This window comes from Lontra canadensis, unplaced genomic scaffold, assembly GCF_010015895.1.
Source record: "Lontra canadensis isolate GAN:19392208 unplaced genomic scaffold, GSC_riverotter_1.0 scaffold12, whole genome shotgun sequence".
Taxonomy (NCBI): Eukaryota; Metazoa; Chordata; class Mammalia; order Carnivora; family Mustelidae; genus Lontra; species Lontra canadensis.
The window spans coordinates 15,956,730-15,963,462 of record NW_022631006.1 but is presented as its reverse complement, the minus strand read 5'-3'; the positions used below and the strand labels follow the sequence as shown (position 1 = coordinate 15,963,462).

Sequence of the window (6,733 nt, the reverse complement as noted above, 5' to 3'; positions counted from 1 at the left end):
AGAACGTGCGGTGTCCAGAACGCAAGGAATGGTAGCACTTGGGGTAGCAAGTGGATGCTGCACTTGATTGGTATGGGTGAAATGATAAGCCACAGGCACAAACTGAGATGCATAGGGACTTTCATTGTTTTGGTAGGCATGTGAGGTAGATGTGCCAGGTATGTAGAGTAAGAGAAAAGGAGATAATACCTAGGAGGGGATAGAATGGGGCTTATCCATTAATTAGAACCGATTGTCTAGTTTTGAGTTTCTTTGGAAAGAAAGCTTAGTTTTAGAAAAAGTTCTAAACTCATGAAAAAATTTAAGAGACTGGCATTATTCACTATATTCCAAAACTCAGGGGGGGAAATACAGCCGTAAGGCTGGGGAACAGACCATTGTTTTCTCTTTCCCCTCTGCCTCCATGTAGCCTGGGAACCCCAAAGGCTCTGGTTGACTACCATCATAATTTTGATTATCATCAATGACTACTATGTCTGGAGGAATGACATTCTCACAGAGGTCACTGGTAGTGGAAGTAAGAGCTAAGCCTCTCAAAAAAAGTAGCTAGAGCAAGAGAATTTGATGCCCTTAGAAACACCAGCAAAAACTGGGTAAGATTTTGATAGAAGCTAAGGTCTCAAGGAATAATAAATTGATTAGTGATCCTCCAAAGATGTCTATGTTCTAATCCCTGGGATCTGTGAATATGCTACCCTACTTGGAAGAAGGCATTTTCAGATGTGATTAAGGTCAAGATCCTTGAGATGTGAAGATTATCTGGGATTGTCCCAGCGGGCTTATTGTAATCACATGAGTCAAAAGTGGATCTTTCTCAGCTGTGGAAGGAAACAAAGAAAGAGATATAACAACAGCAGAAGGGTCAATGAGATTCTACATTGCTGGTTTTGAAGATGGAGGAAGAGGATAAGAACAAAAGAATTTGGGTGGCTTCCAGAAGCTGTAAAAGGTATAGAAAGGGATTCCCATCCTAGAGTCACCAGAAAGGAGGATAGTCATGCTGACATCTTGATTTTAGTCCAAAGAGATGTGTGTTGCACTTCTGAATTGTGTTGCACTTACAGAATTGTAAGATAATAAGTTTGTGTTATTTTAAGCCACAAAGTTTGTGGTAATTTGTTATGGCATCAAGAGAAAACAAATACATAAGATGATTAATGTAGTGGATAAGAGATCTCATAACTGGGACCAGTGTCAGTGTGATGAAAGTCAATGACCCTCAGGTCCTGAGCAAGATGACTCAAAATAATGTATAGCAAGACACACCGTACTACAACTTTAGGTCTCCAAATACAGAGAACACAATTTCAACAGAAGAGAAAATAGACAGATTAACTACAAGGACACAACAATTGGACAATGAACTTCTTATCAGCATAATTAAAGGCCAAAACAGTTCTTCAAAGTACTGAGGGAAATAATGGCCAAACTAGACTTCTATCCCTACCTAAACTGAAAGAGAACTAAAGATATCTTCAGACAAAGAAAGACTGATGATTTTCATTCATCTATCCCTGAAGGAGCAAATGAAGGCTGTATTTCAGGAAGTCGGTACTTACATCACTTAGTAATGTTCTTTTGCAAGTGCAGTTTCACTTGGGAAAGCTCAAAAGAAAGGCCGAGGGTTCAGCTGGCATACAGTTTATCAGCATAAAGAAAGAGGCATTCAATTTTCAAAAAGAAACTAAGTTTCTATATTCACTGTGTAATATTACAAATATTTTTATTTTTTCAGTCATTCAATCCACAATTATTATTATTTTTTAAAGATTTTATTTAGTTATTTTAGAGAGGAGGTGGGGCAGGGGCAGAAAGAGGGAGAGGGGAGAATCTCAAGCCGACTCCCCACTGAGTGTGGACACTGCCGTGGAGCTCGATCCCATGACCCTGAGACCATGACCTGAGCTGAAATCAAAAGTTGGATGCTCAACTGACTGAGCCACTGAAGTATACCAATCAACAATTTTTATTAATCATCAATCATGGGAGAGGCAGCTTCTCATGACCGCATTAGTGAATTTCTGGTTCCCTATAGTTACATGCTTATATAAGAGAAAGTGTTACTGTAACATCAGAAAAATCACTTAGGAACCAACCACAAATAAAATTAAATCATTTTCGGCCCATCTCTCTCTTCAGACATTCCTTGAAGTTTTTCAGTGCATGACCTATGTGACTGTAGGAAGTGGGTCTTTCTTCTTAAGACTAATTTCTATGCTCTCCCCAAAATTTTTTAATACTTTAGTCTCTATGCAAATACAAATCACCTGCAAATTGAAATTAAAATTCTTGTATATAATATAACAGAATTTCTAGAAATAAATGTGATAATATTACACAAAGCTTTTGACAATGAAGGATTATGCCTGATTACAGACTAGCTCACAGATGAAGAAAGAATCAACAAAGATAAGGTTATAGTGTAACCAAACCAATGTGAGTTGGCTCCTTGGTGAGTCACAGATAGAAACATGTCGGGGGAGTTGCCCCACAAAGGAAACTTTATTTGCAGCAAATAAGGAGATCATGGGGAATAACTTCCAAAGCCATGACTCCCGAAGCAAGGGTGAATGGGTTCTTTTTATTAAGGGTTAAGATGAATATTTATATAGAGAAGCCTTGTCATCGTATGTAGAGGCGGGCATAAGGCCATGCATGCACCTTAAGGAAATATGCCTATACATACGTAGGTTATGTAAATGAGGCTTGTGCTCCTCTTTGAAGATTTTATTTATTTATTTGACAGAGAGAGATCACAAGTAGGCAGAGAGGCAGGCAGAGAGAAAGGGGAAAGCTGGCTTCCCGCTGAGCAGAGAGTCGATGCAGGGCTCGATCCCAAGGACCCTGAGACCATGACCTGAGGTGAAGGCAGAGGCTTAACCCTCTGAGCCACCCAGGCGCCCCAGCTTGTGCTCCTCTTTGGATGGAGGTTTTAGAATGATAATAAAGTAAAAGTACTTGTCAATCACTTTAGAGGTTACACCATGGTCTGTCTTCTCAGGCATAAGTCGGGGGTTACACTCAAAGCAGTCTGGGTGGTCTGGGCTGGGTGGATATCCTATGGGGCAATCCCTGTTGCCTGAGATTGTTTTCAGTTTCCATTTTCCTGTGCATAGAATCACCTAGGCTGGGCAGTCTCTGCTGTAGGAACAGGTAAGTTGGCCTGAGCGCTGGACTCCAAGGCCTTATGTTCCCCAGCAGCAGCAGTCCTTGCTGCCTGCCTCCCCACAGGTGAGCCTCCCACCCTCTAAGAATATTTTTCAGATACTGGTTTGGAGGTTGCCAAATTATTAGCCTGTCCAGGCAGGCGCTATCGGGACCCTGTTCATGAGGATGCAGAATAGGACTGTTACTTACTAGAACTAATAAAAGTTGACCTTTCTGGAATCCTCAGGGAGGTACTGAAAAAGGGAGGATCTGGAAGGTGATTGATTTTTTTTTTTCTTCTGATTCCACTCCCCATTTTACATTTAAAATGATTTTTAAAATATTGAACTCATAAAGGAGAGTCCCATCACTGCCCACAAATGATTAACTGGTACGAAAAATGTCCTCCCATAGTAAATAGTTAGAAGCCTGGACAAAATGTATAAAATGACTGTTTGGACATTAAATAATAATCAGTGAAGGCCTGTAACCCCTGAGAGAATAGATGCAAGCAAGGTGAGCCCTAAATCTATCCTCCCTTAATGTCCTGCTACTCAGGAAAGATCCATATCTTCTGTGGCCATACTCCTTGCAGAAGCCAAATTCACTTGCTCTTTCTACTTCCTTACCTATTCATTCCATGGCCAAGTGCCATTTAATTGTCATCGCAACCACCTTATTAAATGCTCTCGCTAAAGGTACACACACACACACACACACACACACACACACACCCCAGTCCTTATTTCATCAGGCATCTCTGCAGCCAGCCAGTCCCTTGAAACAACCCCTTCCCTTAAAACAAAACAAAACAAAACATCTTAACCATTTTTAAGGTACAGTAGGCTAGTGTTAACCATATGCTCGTTGTTAAGTTCTCTAGAATTTTTTCGTCTTGCAAAACTGAAACTCAGACCCACTGAATAACGACTCCTCTCTCCTCCTCCCCTCCAGACCCTGACAACCACCATTCTACTTTCTGGTTCTATGAATTTGACTATTTTAGATCCCTCATATAAGTAGAATCATGTAGTATTTCTCTTTCTGTGGCTGGCCTATTTCACTCAGCCCAATGTCCTCAAGATTTACCCTGTTATGTAACACATAACAGGATTTCCTCCTTTTTAAAGGTTGAATAATATTCCTTTTTATGTATTTACCATATTTTCTTAATTCACTCATCCACCCATTACATTTAGATTGCTTCCACCTGGCCATTATTTAAAACGCTGCCATGAGCATGGGTGTGCAAATCCCTTCCTTGAAATTCATCTCTGTGTTTTCATTACACCAAACTTTCTTGTTCGCCTACCTCTCTGGCTGCCCATTTTCTGTTTGCTTCATTAGCTTTTTTCCCCATCACTTGCTCTTTACTTGTGCTTTACTTTGCTAAGTACATGCAGGGATTTTGTCCATGGACTTTTTTCACTCCCTTGTCTTGATTTAAAAAGGAAATTCAGACTTGGGGTTTCCTTTGCTGAGAGAAATAAAGAACGATTCGCAGGAGTGACTAAGATAAATTCCTCATTTTCATTATAGACTTTGAGGTAGAGGATCTTCTCAGCATTAGGGACCCCGAGGTTGGGGGGTAGGAGGTTCTGAGCTAGTCCTGCCCCCTACTTTGTGCCCACTGGTATTAGGAATGGTAGGTAGGACTGACAAGATGAGCGCCTCACACATCTAAGAGGTTCCTCCTTTCTTCTCTTTTACCCCCTTTCCTGTCTGTCCACAACTCCTCACCCAGCTGACTTGTCCTTGTGTGAATGGGAGCCAGAAAACCTTGAGAACTTCCAACCAAGCAGTGCTTTCTTCCTCGACGCGGACATGGCACAAGAGAAAATGGAGTTAGACTTGGAGCTGCTGTCGAGTTCAACCACCACAGATGACATGCTGAGAAGATCCAACAGCGCCCCATTGATCAGTGGGCTTGGTGATAACTCACAGGTGTTCCAAGCTGACATGGTAACTCCAAGAAATGACACAATGCTTATGGCACAACATTGTCTGGTCAATACAATGCCATTGAAGAATTCCAAGTCTGTGACTAACATGACCACATTGTCATCTTCAAAAGATTACCCTGGTTGCAAAGGGTTTTTACCACCTTCTCCCATCCCCATCCGTGCTTCCTTTGGTCGCCTTCATCAAATCAAACAGGAGGAAGGCATGAATTTAATGACTAGAGAAGCAATGCATGAATGGGAGGTACAAACCGCACTACGGATAAGTCGGTCTTGGGAAGAGAGTTTGAACCTGAGTGACAGTAATTTAGAGAAACCATCTTCAAAGAGCATCGATTTAATTCCAGTATCCCCAGCAGCTCCTCCCACCCAGGGGATTGGGAAGCAATGTTTTCCTCCATTGTTACAAACTTGTGTGAATTAAACCACTTTGCCTCCAAGTCCTTTCCTAGTCCCACACAACGATTTCCAATAGGAAGTCAAAACCCCACCAACATTATTAGACCAAGTATCTGTGGACCATTAAAAAGAAAAGGTGAAATGATATTTGAAGATCAGCCAAAGAAACTTTTCCGAGGCACAACCAGTGCCTACTCAACAGTCTGATATGAATGAGTGGGAGAAGAGTTGGCCTAGTCAGATATAGAATCTTCCCAGTCTGCTCGAGGCTTCGTCAACCAAAGAGCCTCCATCTGACACATCAGATCTGTAAAATAAAAAAGAGGGCACCTTCATTCTCTGACTTTGTCTCCCACCAGTGATGAAAAGGAAAAGTTTCTCCTTAAGTCTATAGTTCTAATTCTCAACAGTTACGGTGTTTGGGGGTGGGGACATGTGGGGAGGGTTCTCTGAAAAAGAAAAATGGGATAAATTAAAAGCTTTGCGGTCACTTAAAAGAAATGTCTAAGGGATTCCTGGGTGGCTCAGTGGGTTAAGCGGTTAAGTGTCTGCCTTCAGCTCAGGTCGCAATCCTGGGGTCCTGGGATCGAGCCCCACATTGGGCTCCCTGCTCATGGGGAGCCTGCTTCTCCCTCTGCCTGCTGCTCTCCCTACTTGTTCTCTCTCTGACAAATAAATTTTTAAAAAAATTTTAGGGCCACCTGGGTGGCTCAGTCGTTAGGCATCTGCCTTCGGCTCAGGTCATGATCCCCGGGTCATGAGATCGAGCCCCGCATTGGGCTCCCTGCTTGGCGGGAAGGCTGCTTTCCCTCTCCCACTCCCCCTGCTTGTATTCCTGCTCTTGCTGTCTCTCTCTCTCTCTGTAAAATAAATAAATAAAATCTTTTAAAAACTAAAAATAAATTTAAAATTAAAAAATAAAAAGGAAATTCAGGGGCGCCTGGGTGGCTCAGTGAGTTAGGAAGCTGACTCTTGATTTCAGCTCAAGTCGTGATCTCAGGGTGGTGATATGAGACCCACACATTGGGCTCCCTGCTCAGTGGGGAGTCTACTTGAGATTCTCTCTCTCTCCCTCTGCCCTTCCCCTGCTCTCAAGCATGCTTTCCCTCTAAATAAATAAATAATAAATAGAATCTTTTAAAAAATGAAAAGCTAATTCACAGGCTTTCATTGTTCTTCTAAGCTTCTAGAACTATATTTCTAACAGTTTGCCAAACATTTCCCCC

The 6,733-nt window shown here is 41.9% G+C and overlaps 1 pseudogene; it reads left to right on the top strand.

The window, feature by feature from the left end:
• Positions 1-4,894: 4,894 nt before the first annotated feature.
• Positions 4,895-6,074, top strand: LOC116867162 (annotated as a pseudogene).
• Positions 6,075-6,733: the final 659 nt, after the last annotated feature.